Source organism: Battus philenor, unplaced genomic scaffold (genome assembly GCF_028537555.1).
Source record: "Battus philenor isolate CCGP_79_NKW_IND1 unplaced genomic scaffold, ilBatPhil1.0.hap1 SCAF_6, whole genome shotgun sequence".
Lineage (NCBI taxonomy): Eukaryota > Metazoa > Arthropoda > Insecta > Lepidoptera > Papilionidae > Battus > Battus philenor.
In genome coordinates, this window is record NW_027181726.1 from 6,886,224 (window position 1) to 6,903,089 (window position 16,866).

Genomic DNA, 16,866 nt, shown 5'->3' on the forward strand with positions numbered 1-16,866 from the left:
GCCAAGGGCGACTATTTCCGACCACGATTAAACAGTTGTCATACGCTGTGAAGTTCCCTTTTCATTTTGACTTGAAAGACAAATCTCCCGATGTAAGCCGCTACTAATCCAACTGGTTTAATTTATAGAAATATTACAAGTAACAAATAGTTAAAATAATCAAAAAGTAAATATCAAACAAGTCTCTTAGCCAAAAATTACATTAAGGATGTCTTTCCAACTTAATTATTTTACTTAAATATATTTTAATGACTACTTTCAATTAGTATACTTTTTTGATCGTATAGGTTATGGCTCAATAAATATATTCATAGGTTATACGGGTCTTTTACTAATATATTCATATATATAGATAGTCGGTGGAAATCAAACAAAAAGTTGTTAAGCTACATACTCGTATGTTTTAAACGTTAATTCAAAACTAAGTTACGTGATAGTCACCTGTATAGAAATATTACGAAACAGTCATTCTTTATGCATAGGTCAAACAATCGTTAATGTACAACTATCGTAATTAAGGTAATATTGTGATGATAACGACGGCAGTCTTTTTAGAAAGCACATGTTAAAGATAATTTTTCAATGTTATCGTTAAAATTGATCATTGTTTTATTGAAAACAAAGTATGATATAACAACAATATCTCTACCGAGTAATGGCAGACAACCACACAATAATAATTGAAGTTCTTGCTTGTATTTGACAGCCCAGAGCAGATACGGACCAGTGACTTTTATCAACAGATATAAAGAGGTAAAGAAGTTAATATGTTAGTCTTGAATTTCCAAAAACGATAATAGCAACTAAAAAATAAGAGCTGGACAAATGATTTAAATTAACACTTTATTTTTGATAAATTTTAACATATATTGTTTAATCTACACAGAGTGATTGGTTAGTGGTGTAAAAGCTTCAAGCGGGTAAATATATAGTACATTGGCTGTCAGTTATTATAGAATATACCATATTCAAAAACCAATGGTTTTAGTAATAATAAGTGAAGTAATGATTATATACAATACTAAGAAAAGGCCTTTTCAAAATCGGATATATTAAAATTAATTATTATTTGATATCTGTCCCAGCAGACTATTACTGCCAGAAGTTTTTGTCCTGTCGCATTCAGATAGAAAAAAATACTATACATATATATACATATTTCAGAATCATAACTTTATTCAGGATGATTGTAAATAGGTGCAAAAGCGTAAAATCTCTTTGCTGACAAATGGAATATACATTTATTGCTTCAAAGCTTTTCCACCTATAACCAATCAATCCGTGTAAACAAAGAGAAGTTCAAAAAAGAACTATGAGATGGAGTATAAAAAAAAGATTTAGATTATAATTCAATTGAATAATTAATTTTGAGTTAATGTTTTTATTTGTTTTGTTGGATAAAACAAATGATTTAACATTGATGTGTGTTATAACAACATTCTATCTGAAATGTCGACAAACCTTTCAATAAATATGTTCCGATACAAATTTTAAACTAAGAAGATTACAAAGCAATCTAAAAAAATACTCATTTAAATTTTTCCATAATTTTCTTTGACTTCTCACATAATCCAGAAGCATTTTTATCTATAACCAATCGGTTTTTGAACAGTTTAGTTTTGTTTAACAATTAAAGACTAGTCATAGGAATTAATTTTTTTCTGTTAACAATTTTAATTAGTGGGCGATAACACAACTTTATCGACACTGAGCCTGTTTAAACATCAGCGATTAAATCCGTATCAATATTAGCTATCTATAATATATTCAAAGATAAAATAACATTGTAAAATAGTATAAGAGCAGTAACATAAGCATAGTTTCCGTATATCTAACCTAAATAATAGGTTGTTCATCACACCGCCCACGAGACTTGCCATAGAAAGTCTTGAATAAAATTAGTTCACTGTTTTGGCTGGTAACAAAGAAATAAACTAGAAAGGCGATGACCCAGAAAATAAAGTATACTTTTGTAGCTCAGTAATATAAATTATCATATTTATTGTTTGTACAAATTAAAAAGCGCTGTTGCATTCGAATACTCTTATATAATATCACGTTTAACATGTTAATGAAAATGTTTCGTAAATGGGTAATATGCCATCTGATCTACTTATAAATACCTTTATATTAACCATATTTTTATACCTGGCCTACACTGCCACCCAAACGGCACTCGCAGATTACGTGAGTTCTAGGAAACAGGGCACAGAGGGAGCTTAGTCTTAAACCTGTATTAAGGTGGTGAAGCTTGAGGGTTCCTTAGAGAACGTCGGCTCGGACGGCCACTTACAGTTTTACCGGATTAAGTCACAATTTCTTAATTGAACGAAATCCGTTAATTGTTGATGCCGTCGATAATACAATCCCACCTGAGATATTCAGATGTTGCATTGCTTTAGATCGAGACATGTGTTCAACTCGCACGTCTCAATGACAATTTTCGATAGTAAAACTAATACCAATCGCAGTCAGACAAGAGCATGCCGTAAGGATGACGAGGATTGATACAAACTCACACAACTTACGGCCATGTACCAGGTATCTTTTCTCCAATTATGGATAGAAGAGTTGATGGAGTTTCTTCTGCCATTTCTCTAGCTAAAGCGGTAGTAATATTAGCCAATCAAAAGCAAATCCATGGTAAGTCATCGACTCGAGGTTCGGCGCTCTCGTGCCCAACTTGATAAAAAACTATAAATGGAATAAGTTTCTACATAAATATATCCTTCAACATAATACTACGAAATTTCCAAATGTGCACTGATGTGTGAAGAGTCCACAAAAATCTCGGTCTTTCGGGTATTTCTTACAATATCTTTAATGAAGTAATAACAGAAGTGGAGCCATTCATTCTCAAGCTTTATTATCACTTTAAGAATTCTTCACTCGATAATAGTATTTTTTATAATATGGTTATTATGAGACATTACACAGGAGTTTGTAAGTCCGTACACAGTTCCCCACAAAAACAATCCATGCTGACGCCCCCTCTCAGGGTTCCCTGGACTTAAGCACTAAGTGAAGCGTCCGCCCAAGCAAACTAAGAACTAGACGGCTTTATATTCTGGTAAAAATGTATTTAAGAACCTAAGCTCGACTCCCGATAGAAATTTCAAGATTAGTTACTAAAACCAAGTTTAGGTTTGAGCGCCTTTACCTCCAATTCGCGGAATCTGTAAATGTCAGCATGGCAAAGAAAACTTTCCAGAAAAATACAACTTACTAATCAAATATTATTAACTATTCAGAACTGTCTTTATCGCATTACGATAATTTCGATAATTCAAATATCACAAATAAATTATTGGTATAGTTGCTATCAATAACATATTTTATTTTGATAATTCGAGCATCTCGAAAGTGTTTAAGATTAAAAAAAATCTTACATTAAACGTTTACCAATCCGCAACCACGCACAATCCCAGAAGCCGGCGGACGTCGTTTTAACGCTAAATGTACGGTTTGCACGTTTCGTTATAAAACACGTCGAACTGTTTACTTTCATTCATTAACTCTTGCGTTAATCACTTGTGTTATTCCACGCGCACGTTTAGCTCCGGAAGGGTAGACGCCTCGGAATTTTGTTTGAATTCAAAATACACATCTTAAGCTTACAAGGAATCTTATACTAATTTTAATTTTCCTGTTTAATTACAGGAACTTGTGTTAAATTTTTAGTTGGCTTTTATAACGTAACTTAACGTTTTCATAGTTAAAAGGAATGTATGTTCGTGGTCAATGAAATGTGCGTCAATGATCAAAAAACTTATAACTAGAACTTTACATTTTGAATTTCGAAAAAAGAACTTTTCTTATCTTTTTCCGTTCATTACGTCATTCTGTCATTTATTTTCACAATTAGTGCTAATTTAACGTCGCCTTAAGTTTCAGCGCCATTTTGAGCCACATATCGTTACAAAGGCACGATAGACTTCGGTTCACTATCTCGCGGTATTATTTACAACTGGTTTAACGAGGTGCACTGTTGTCGTAATAATCTTAATGATGAACCGCTAAGCGACGTCTTTCAACATGGACTACCGAAACACACAAAAATATCACCTGCCAGCAAATTCCAGTAAGCTTGGACAAACAGGACAAGCTTGGAAAAACATTTGTCAAACGCAAAAATTTTGCAAGATCGTTTCGACGTAGAAAAGCTTTGTGTTAGATAGATACCTTATATTTTTACCGACACTCAAAAACGCCGACGCATTGATTGGTGCAGTGAAATGTTCAAATATCATTCGACGGCGTTGCCTCAAATGTAATTTACATTGTCACAGGTAACGTAACTTAGATCTAATGTTATTATCTTGAAACCGAGAGACAATATTCACAGTGGTCATATCTTTTAGATGTACCTACAAAAATTAAGAGAGGTCAGGCAAAGAGATGATAATCCCGTTCTTTGGTCGGACGATCTGTTATGCAATAACTGTTCTATAAAACCAGAAAACAGTAACAGCAAAGTGGTACACCAGCATTTGTTGGCTTGTTGCGTCAAAAGTTTGAAAAAAAAAACGTCCATGAAGCAGAGACAGGACATCGCGACAGCTCACTCGGTAAACGAACAACCGACTATTTTACTATGGCAGTTATGCAATTGTCGTGTAATACTCTTTAAAGTGCACTGCACCATGCAGCTTTGATTTATTTCCAAATTTCGCGAAATACGGTTTTCGATGAAGCAGTGGTTGCCATCGAAAAACGACGTGTATAACATCTCTTAAAGTGGGCCCACTGCTTACCGCGATGGTTTTACAGGAAGCAGCGATGCATTGTTTTACATAGGAACTATTTCATAATGTAACCGCTTTCCTATATGTTTATATACATACATATAAGAATACTTTGTATGTTATGGCCTGACTCTCCACGAAATCTTTTGATTCACATTCACAAATTTCACAATTGTAATTTGGTAGAATATTCCTCTCGAATAAGAGCATTAAAACAATAAAAGCATTGCTGTTGCTATAGCTCTTTTAGGTATAAAACTTGGCCACAATATTTTTTGACATGTAAAAAATTACCAAGAATGGATTTTATGAAATTACACCCACGATGCAAAAGTCAGAGCTGGCAACGAGAAGCGGTCGGAGTACAGCCTAGTATACCATACGTTAAAACATTGTTTAATTCTTGTATTCTAAAAATCAGGTGTAAGCTATTTATCTCTTAACCATGGAGAAATAATTGTTAATTCTGCTATTACTTCCTATTCTTACTAAAAGATTTACGTGAGTTTATTGTATATGCGATCACAAATATATTCTCAATCCCTGTTGTCAATACGCAACCGAGTCTGAACTACTGAAATTACTAAACAAACACGAGTTAAAATTTTATTATATGTATATTATTAATATGTAATGTAAGTAAGTCCTTCTTAATTTGTAATTGCTAAAATTGTATTAAATACAACAATTTTAAAATCAATATAACATATTTTATTATAACATTTACTACTTCGAGATAAAAAAAAATAAAAACAGGATTACATTTATGAAATGGAGCACATTTACCTTTAGCAATCATAATGAATGGCCAAAAGTTACATTATTTTATGAATTTAATACACCTGTCTCATTAATTACGAATAAAGCCGAGTAATAAAACGCAAGAGAATTCCATTATCGTATCTGTAGTCAGTTACAAGTAAACATATCACCAACAGAAACCAACTTTATCAATATTAAAGCAATTATTTGCCGCTCATTACTAAAAGTACTTTTATACTTGATATTTCGGAAGAGAAATTGATTTTAACATGGCCCTGTTAATAAACAAATAATAAAATTTTAAAGTATATTTCATAAATATAAAGTCTATAAAACAGTGTAGTCACAGTTGAATTTTAACCATAAAGTTTTTTTTTTTAATTAATTCAAATTCTTCCAGGATTTTTCTACTTTACAAATATTACAAACTAAAAATCTCAAGCTATCAACAAGGTATACATGAATGTATAGTTTTAACATTGTCAGAACCTTCAAACATATGGCAAAGGTTAATTGTCGAGAGCAAATAACTTTTTTCTAACCTAGGTACACATAGCACGTATACGACGAAAAAAAAAAACTAATGTATGCTTATGGTATGCAGAATGCTCACATACAATGAATTTGAAATCCAACGCTTGAAAATTGAATGCTTGATGGTGACTCGTTTTCAATATCGTTTCAATTATTCAGAATACAGAATCAATTTTGTGTAAATGTAGGACATCACCTCAAGCTCAATTGAAATAAGCCAGAATTAATTATTTTAAACCTTGATCGTTACATGTACGGCGGACTGCTTGTAATTCAATGTAATAAGCCAAAAATAATAACAACTTGAAGAGAAATATAAAAGCTTTACGACAATAAAGTACAAGATAAAGAATTATTCCAGTGAGCATTCAGATAAAAGAATACGCAATCAAGTGTTACGCCGAACTTTTAAATTATCTAAATTGTTTAATAACAGAAACAAAAATAAGAATCAATGTCGCAAAGAAACCAAAAGCCTTCGAGGTGAAATACATTAATATTATTGCTAAATGAAATTTATGATTTGATATGTTCCTAAATATTGCACTCATAAATAATTTAACGAATATTAATATCATATTAAAATATTATAAGCACGCAGAAAATGGAAAGAGGTATAAATAAAGGCATATAAAAGAGAAGTTTCCTCTGCTCGATAATTATAATAGCATCCTGAGCACATCAGTTGCCGATGATGAAACTACTTAACTTTATAAAGGAGTATCCGTTCGGTTCTCCTCTCCTTAAAAGTCTTTAATTAAAAAAATGTCGTTTAGCATTCATGTGCAAAAATTTTATACACAAACAAAAATCATATAAACAACTTTACTTAAGGATATTAAGTAAAATTAAACATAACTAAATACTTATCATCTTACAATACAATTCAGTAACACAAACAGATTAGTTAAAAGTTTTTATAGTTTTAAAAGGTAAAATGGCTGATTTTTTAACTAATAATAGTAAATGTTTCCTTCAAACGCAATCCGTGCTATATTATTGGTAAGGAATACTGGAACGCAAACAGGAAATAACAAGGGTAGGATATAGGTGAGGTCGCCCAATATTGTGCGGCTAAAATAGAAACTGAACACACATCTAATATTCGTCCGTGTTGGTAACTCTGATCCCCGGTGACATTATAGCGTTTATATATTCACTGAATGTACCGAGAAGAAACCTTATAACAATGCTCACGTGTCATACACGTCCGTACACCTGCCATTCTACGTACAAATTGTATTATTCAAGGCAATCGACTTAGGGGTCAACTTCTCGTCATAGTTTACAACAAATAAAAGATGGAACCTCTGGATTATTTGAGTTATAAATAAAATATGCCAAAAATACATATACTTTGCTATCGCTGTTAGTTATGTTATAAGCCGACATGTATTTTATTTACATTTTATAGAAGTTCACAATTAAAATTAAGTGATCGAAGAATTCTAAAGCAATCAGGTTCTAGAGATGCGATCACAACAGATAGCGGCGTAGGTAGACAATCCAATAGGTGGACCCACTACAAAGGTGAGTTCGCAGGAAGTAGCTGGTTGCGAGCAGGGCAAGACCAGTTATTATAACAATCAATGGGGGAGGCCCATTGCAGTGGGCATCTATCAACTGATATGATGATAATGATAAACAAAGCATCATCTAAATTTTTATTTAATTAGGAAGTTTATTTTTCATCGCACATAATTTATGTTAACATTATTTCTTTAATGTTTAGGTACTTTAAAAAGTTCAGTATGTACTAGTTTGTAAAAATTATAAGAATTCAAGAAAGAAGAAATCGCTATTCGAACCGTAATAATTTTTTTTTTCAATCTCCGATATCAAACATAAATAATTCTTTTTTATCAATTACGGTAACATTTATTTACTTTATATGATATTATGGCCACAGTATTAGAATTTAAGTTATTTGATATTCATTAAAAAATTTGTATAGGTGTAAGACGTGCTAACAGCAGTCGTTTTGAGCATAAACAATAGGATCTTTTTAATTTTATCTTCTTACATTATATGATTATAATATAGTGTAACTGCTATCAAATTACTGCAAAACTGAATCCAAGGCATTCTTTGATAGATGTAGTATTTAATTGTCTATTATTATTATGTTATGAGTAATAAATATTTTTTTAGTATAACATGCGCTGAGCGTTCTTAAAAACTATCGGATTGTCACTGTCCAGTAACAAAAACGAAAATACAACTATTTCGACCTGTTTTACAGTGATCACTTTATTTATTGATGATAAACAATGATTACTTACAAAAATAAATTTTCTATTTCTTTCACTAAGATTTTAGTAATAATATTATTATATTTTTATTCCAATGGTTTACGTTACACGATACTATTTGTTTAGTTACATTCTAACATTTTTTTACTCATCTCCACTTTTTATAGTTAGGATTTTGACCTTAATTTAGTTTGGGGTTTGTATGAAATAGGAAAGTGCTATTTATAATCACTATTTCAGCTAAGGGATGTCACTTGACATAAGTTTACCCTTAGATTTCTTTTGAACCTTCCACCTGCCTTAACGAAAATATGTGAAAAAACAATATTAAAACAGATTAAGAAAACAAATTAGTTGCCCGTTCTCGAGTTTAGTGCTAAGTAGCAATAAATAACAATGGGCAAAGATTATTACAATATCACAATTGTAGCCATAATAAATATAGTGCATGTACTATGTGCAAAAATAATTAATATTTGCGCTATAGGAATTTATGTAAAAAATTCAATTAACTTATTGTATAAACAAGGGCGTAATTATGGAAATGGTCAATGGAGGTTACATTTAGGAGATAGCAATTAATTTGGAATAGCATTGCTAATGAGTCATTTAACAAAAAAAATAACCTCGCTGGCACACCCCGCTTAAGGAAACGGCCGGTGTTTGAAAATATTGACATTTCGGCACAACTCCAGCAGTAACAACTTTATGTGTTTATAAATTCTGTTGTGGTACTTTGCAAACCAGAAGACTTGTAAACAAAGCAAAGTTACTACCGTTTTATTGCATATACAAAAAATACAGCTTTTGATTAAAAGAAACCACCGCCTCACATTTCACATCGTAAAAGTCACTGTAAAGGTTTATATCGAGAAAATGTAAACTAAAGACTTAATTCTCAACTTCTAACTGAATTTTTTTGCATCACCGAAATTGATTCATCATCATCACGTCAATCAACAGACGCCCGCTGCAAGGCACAGGCACACTTCCTCCAAAGATCGCTGGTAAATAACATGGGCACTAAAATCACATGAAAAGATTTCTGGACATGACACCCCATTCAACACCTCGGCTTCGCTCGACACACTGGAACATATCATTAGACAAGTAATTTATGTAACTACTCTGTGGCGCTAGACGTTTTTGCAAAAGATGGCCATTAGAAAGCTTTTTATGATTAACACACACATGATACAGCGAAAAATTGAAGGAATGAACTTACTATCCTTTTGCTGTCAATTAATATACTATTTTAATTAATTCTTATGTTATTAATAATATGTATACATATATATTAACAATAATATTACAAAAATAAATTGCTTTACAAATAATAAATAAGATTATGATATTATAGTAAGATAAAACGTTTTCAATTTTTTTAATTTTCATTATACATTTACAGACTGAATGAAAGCAAGTATAAAAGCTTTCAATTTTTTTTTTGCTGTGAAATGAGCTTTTACACCTATAACCAATCATTCTGTATGAGCACTCAGGAGGCTATCTAAAAAATGATGATAATTCCTTTATTAGCTCCTAAAAATTGGTTTACTGTCATACATAATATATAAAAGACCCTATTAACACTTTATTCGCGTATGCGCACTTTTTGTTCAACAATTCTTACATTTTTTGAACTGTACTTTTGCTGATACTATATGTATGATATAGAGTACCTTAAGTGCCCATATCAATTACCATGGGTACAGGCAGTCACTAATAAATATAACTGTTCAATGTTATGACAATGTGGTTTATGCAGTACATGAATTTATTGGTATTTTCTGTCAAGGATATAAACTTGACGTGTTTATTTTTTTATAGGATAAATACATATATGGGAAGGTAGCACCTTAGGAAACGTCAAACGCTTTTAGTTTCTATTTTATTGTACATGTTTTAAGAATTTATAAATATAACCTATATAACTCATATTGATAAATGCTTAGTAGATTTTTTATCTTAAACATTTGAATATTAGACAATGTTTATTTTATTTGCAGTCAAAATGACTAGGACAAAGAACGAAGAACTAAAAAACAATAATTGAATATACGTAAAAATTTATAGCTTCAAAACAAGTACAACTTTACTATAAAACAATTTAATTCATTACATGACAAATGAACTGTCGGAAGTACTATACGTTATAATAGCGCCTGAGGGTATAAACTAAACTTTCAATTAAATTGCAATCATTAAAGTATATTTAAAATGATTAATATGGAGGCGGCGGTGGTCAAATATGTATTATTTTTATATATCTATTGTATCACCTCTGCATAAGTTGTTTAATTTTTTTTTTTTTTGACCTCTCTACCTGAACGCATAGTTTCCAAAGTGGACCAGCTGGTACACGAAAGGTCCACGGGAGACGGGGTCTACATTGGCCTGACAAAAAACCGTGGATCACAATTTGTAAGCACGAAAAATATATGTTTTCAAAAATTTTGGCTTACTATTACCTAACTATAAATGTATAATACTAACTTATAAAATTTGCATACTCTATATTTACTACAACGTTTTTATTGAATGTTGGCAAGAGGTCAACCGGAACAAGCTAAATTCTGAAAGTCGTCTATGAGAAAAAAAAAGTCCTGGAACCTCTTAGGGCTTAAATTAAACCAAATCCAGGTGCAGACAGCTGGTCATATAACTATTTATGTGATATATAGTAAATTATGTAGATATCTTTTTGCTGATTTTCTTGCCAAAGACGTAAACACAGTTCTTTTATATAAATAACACGTTTTATGTGAGATTCCTCAAAACGTAATTACTTCTGACATTTAACATGGCCGCGAAGTTTAAATTCGATCGTACCTCCACGGAATTACAGAGATGAGCTATTTCGATAACGATCCTAAACGATGAAATTGTTTCAAATATTCACGCTTATCAACGTTTTTCACAATTATATCAATGGTATAAGGAAAAAAAAATTAATTATATTTTACGATCGCTTTTGAAAATAGAATAATTGTTAACAGACATACAAAGAATGAATAATAACATTATTGTTTTTTCTTTTTATATGATTCGCTTTACAACATTCTGTATTCCTGATACGCCTCTACAAACGCCGTCCTTAGGGTGTACTGGGTAAAGTGCGATGTACAAAACCCGTTATTGTGTTTCATCTAATTCAAATTCAAATTGATTATGTCGATCACCAGAAGTTTCATGTAACAATCACCAAAATTTGTCTCGTTACAATCAGTAAAAAGTCCTTAGAAATAATTACCAAATCTCTAGCTATAACCTCCAAGCCTCTTTAGATAATCATCAAGCCTTTAGAGGCTTTTATAGTCAGCGATGTTTTCAATCGAAGGTCGAAAATATAGTGTTAGATTCTAAGGATATAAAGAAACTGTCAACTATAACACCATTAAAAATTTCATCTATAAAGACAAATATGTGCTCGTAAGTACTCAATACGTAAAATATCAGCAGCCGAGAGATACGCAATTACTTAATACTTCTATAAATGTTAGTAAAAGTCATAAGTTTAAGTTGATAATATACTTTAAGTAATTATAACATCTTCATTATATAGTAATTGGGCGTACACGAGTGGACGTATGCCTTTCCATAGATTTGCTATGGAACCCGTTGGAAACAACCTGCATTCAGCGTATTTCTTGGAGCTTAACAAGTTCGTCTGTTAGTAATAACAGTTTTAGCAATAATAAATATCAAACTAATGAAATGTAACTCTAATAATTACATTGACAATAATTTTCGTAAAACCGGACTTTTAACACTTAACCACGTAATATTAACGATTGCTATTGAATTACTGTAATAAACAATAAACGGAATCATATATTAGTTACTTCATACGATCTCCGTACAAAAAGATGGTCCGAATTACAAAGTTTATAGTCATTGGGTAGATAAAGACGTCCAAGTCATAATGTTTACAACCAATGACCTCATCACTTAAGCTCCATTCTTTGCAATGTTGGCTGCGTGTTTAAAAGGATTCTATTAGCATTGTGTATTTACATTCATGTATTTGTATTAAAAAAAATAAAAGTATATATTTGTAACTCTTGTAAAAATTTATAAAAAAAAACATGTTTTTAAAACAGTTAAACTTTTTAGAAGGCCAAAAACGCCATTTATATGGATGTCATAATGATTATGTCTGCGCCGAAAAATAGCGGCGAAATCACTTTGCTCTGGCTACTAGGCTAACGAGACCTGCTATCTCGCATCTCAAGTCAACGATCACGTTACTGGCCAGTAACATTTTTTTTTGATAAAACTTATCTCGATCATTTCGGAGTCTGTCCCCATTTTAGTTTTAATATTACAATAATTTTTAATGTACTTTCTTATTTATATAGCTAAACCGCTTGACCGTAACTTACTGAACTGCTGTTAGCAGCTGAATTTATGAGTACGGCCTATTTCCAGCCAGTAAATCAAGTTAAATATTAAATTCATGAGCAGGACTTTCATTTCGCTTCATCCAGGAATTATGGTTGCTTCTACAATAATCGTACATCGCAGATTATTTCTAACTATGAGCTATTATGATTTTGAGTTTATGTACTGTTACCGTTTTAAAAAAAAATGCTTAAAGATTATAATACATTTTTGCGTACTTGATTGATCCAAAAATATTCCTATTTGCTCACTTTAAGTCACGCTATTATATTTAAATTAATTATGCGTCATTAAAAATAACGAAAACTTTTTTGGTGATAACATCTTTTACATTAAGTAACAGCTAAGAATGAAATTATTCATCATTATTACACACAGAGGAATTAATTGCATTGTTTTAATTAAACTTGGCTTAATACACATCGACTATTGTGAAGTGGAAGTATTATATTTAATACATATTCCTAATTATTTAATTCTTATTAGTAAAATTAAAAAATAAAATCTGTCTTATTTTATATTGTACATTAAGATATATGACGAATTAAGTTAAAATTAGCGTATAATGTAAATATAAGCAAAAACGTACCGCCTTTCACTTTTAACCTTCCTATTTATTTAGGGACAAGTATCTGATATCATGTAACACAAAAGCAGATTATTAAATTATGAGCTTCGTAACAATTCCAGGCTATATAAAAGTTTATCTTTAATTTTACGAGATCTACCTGACTTACAAACTTGACCATGTTTAGAGATTTGTTTAGATTCTGTCCCAAGTTGCACGACGACAAAATCACGATTAATTCATACTATGTAAAGACGAGAGAATAATTATGAAATCACCCTTACTATAAAAACACTTCTACAATTTAAACTATCAATCGTAATATCTAATTAAAATATTACTATTTCATTTATGTTACACGAGGAAGCCTTTTTTTAATCTATCGGACACTGTATATTTGTCATAACATCTTTTATATTCGCAGTAATGTTTCACCATGTAAGTTTGGACCTAGCCATTATGTGGTTTCCGAAAAAAAATATAGTTCGGAGTTTATTCAAAGTCATAGATAAACATACTCGGCAACAACGTTGTCATTTTCTTCAAGTCGACCAACTGGTATCAATCATTTCGAAACTTTTTTCCTACCAAATCAATTGTACAATGTATTCCCATAGTATACATATACCATTCCCGTATTTCCATAAAAGTCATAATAATACTACAAAAGAAATATTAAAATTTACGTTGCTAACAAATATTCGTTTCTTACGTGGTAACTTCTAATTAGGTAAGCTCAAAATCTCCCTTTGAGAACTTTGGCCCCGGCTATTACATAGATATTACATCGGGTTGGTAGATCGCAAGCTTTATGGTCGCTCCTTGGAGTTGACCAAACGTAGGTCCCCCGAGAATCAATTTGAGCTTACTATTTCAATTCAAGGATGCCCTAGAGGGCCGAAAAAAATAAATCTATTTCTTTAATTGCTCTAATTTCTAGTTAACCTTTTATAACGTACATGTTTAACCATTTTTGGTAATTTTCGTTTTGAAGCTCGGTCAATCATCACGTTAAATTCATTAAATGAATTAATCGAGCACTTGTTTGTCCAAATATGCAATTCAGTATGTAAAATCGCGTAATTAATCAATTCAGTAGATTCTTTAATAGCATTATAAAAAATTAGAGTTTAATCTTCGTCGTTTAATTAGTTTTTCGAACTAAGTCACGAAGCACATCCTTCTATTTTCTGCTTATTATCAAAATTCATATCTGGCTATTACGTCGATGCTTAAATAAAAAATTCTAAACATCACATTTACTTTTTTGTCTGTTATGTAATTTAATAATATTTCAGAAAATTAAAACTCTAAATCAATGTTAACAATTGCTAATTTAAGCTTAAGACATTAATTAAAATCACAATGTGATAAATCATTCGTTCGTCATAAAATGGCTGTGATAACGTAAATCTGATATATGCATATTTACATTTAAAAATGATGTGTTATACTTAAATAAATAAAAGTATTGTAGATTAAAAAACAGTTTAATTTTTTCAGCTTTCATATTAATATTTAATTAATTTAAAATAATTTTGTAAATATGTGTTAAATGTCTATCATAATATTAAAAAAATCATATACGCATGTCAGTAATTATTCAAGACAATAGGGTTATTGTTTACTAAAATGAGTTTGTCCTAATACTTTGTTCACTATGATTATAAATAAGTGGAAATAGTGTTTCGTAATCAGTTTTTATTTCCGAACATCTTTATGTCTGGATAGAAAACCGGCTTTATAGCACTGTTTAAATTAACGTTTTTTGCACAAACTTATTTTTTATGAAGCTTGCACAAAAATAATAAAATAATCTAGTTTTAGCTCCTCACCTCTATTGGGAGTACTCGAGGGCGACGTCCCTCCAGCACACCGGACGGAACGAGCGCCGCGCTTCCAACATAAACACAGCACAAAAGTAAAACGATTGCGGATTACGGAAACAAATTCGTTACCAAATGTTTACACCTCACTATCACTCTGTTTGGTCACTGAATTCCTTTTAATTATTGCGTTTTTATTCACAAACTGTTAAAAAGCGCGCATGTCACTTAATGAATTAATTATATTTCACAGAGTTCCACAGTAGAACCTCCTACGGCCGCCGCTCGATGACTGACTGGCGGGCGTCGAGCGCGCCGTTCATTTTGGCCGGATTATCCTGGGTAGCAAAGCGCACTGTTCGGGGAGAAAGAGTGTGTGAGCGTGACATTCGACAGACACCGAATATTTATTTTAGGAGCATAATACCGGACATCGAAAATGAATGAACCACAGTGGCAAGAGACAGGTAGCAGATATTACTGTTGCTGTTCAAGTTAACAAGTATACAAAATAGTTTTGTTTCTTTATATTTATTATCAGTTTTTGAAATGTCTCTTAATTATTATTTAAAAAAAATCTTGATAGGCTTTTCGTTGTTATTTTCTTGTTATTGACTTATCCATATGATTTAAAATAAATATTATGTTAATTGTTATATAAACCTACGGAACACAGAAACTCTACTGAGTTGTACGCAAACTGTACAAGAACTATTCCAAGTTTAAGTTAACATCCTCTGTTATAATATAGCTATCATAAGCTTTAATCCGTACCCGGAGTACTTAAAACTAACTTAAGACAGAGCCTACTTAAAATATATGGACTTAGTTAAAGATAGTCATTTATTCATAACTTCTGTTAACAAAATCTTTAGTGTTGTATATTTGTTACACGCATGATAAATTAACTGAAACCTACTCAAATACTTGGTAACGCTCGATAAGCGTTTACTTAATCTTTAATAATGTTAAAAATAGATATCCTTCAGTTATGCGAAACAAAAATTATATTATAATAAATATATTATTGTATTACACTAACGATATATTACATTATTTCTCACACAACTTTTAAAGACTGTAAAAATTTATAACATATACACATTATACTTTTGTAGGGATTTAATATTTATAAGTTATTATTTTATAGGACATAAACTTATAAATATTTAACATTTACGTCTTAATTATCATGAAAAATTGATACCAATAGTATCAATTTTTTTTAATTTGCACGTATATTTCAAATAATTTAGTTAAAAAGCTCGCTCGAGTAATCATTATTATATTCCTCTCCTAGCACTTCATTTGCTGTACCACAATTGTCCTATATTTAAATTGAGCAATACCAGGGCCGTTGTTTGCCAACAATTAAATTCGAGTGAATATCTGAAGTGGGTTAAATGTACAGTGAGCACTGTAATGTAAATCAAAAGCGAGATCATGCATTCTGCACTTGCTAATCTGCAGTTTGACAGTTACCAGTCAAACGGACGCAAATAGCCAACATCGACGTCATTGCCGCTCGGCCGATGCCCTCTTTATTGTCTAAAGAGCATAATTTATGCCCACAGCTAAGGAAATAACGCACAATCCCTCTCAGAATTTTAGAGGCCAAGTAAACAACAGAGCGAAGCCATTTTCTAGCAACTAAACATTGAACCCAAGGAGGTTAAATACGCGACGTATTTATCAAAGGTGATCGTAGCTATTTGAATACTATTCATGTTAATGACATCGTTTTATTAGGTTTGCACAGTCGACAGTATCATTTA

At 31.3% G+C, this 16,866-nt stretch overlaps 1 protein-coding gene across 3 annotated transcripts in view; it reads right to left on the bottom strand.

The window, feature by feature from the left end:
• The window catches only part of rut (rutabaga), a 104,930-nt gene extending 89,565 nt beyond the window's left edge, over positions 1–15,365 (bottom strand). For all 3 annotated transcript variants that reach the window (XM_068773970.1, XM_068773969.1, XM_068773968.1), the window contains exon 1: positions 15,101–15,365. The gene's annotated coding sequence lies outside the window, so the exon portion shown is untranslated. The remainder of the gene's footprint in view (positions 1–15,100) is intronic.
• Between the last annotated feature and the right edge of the window lie 1,501 nt (positions 15,366–16,866).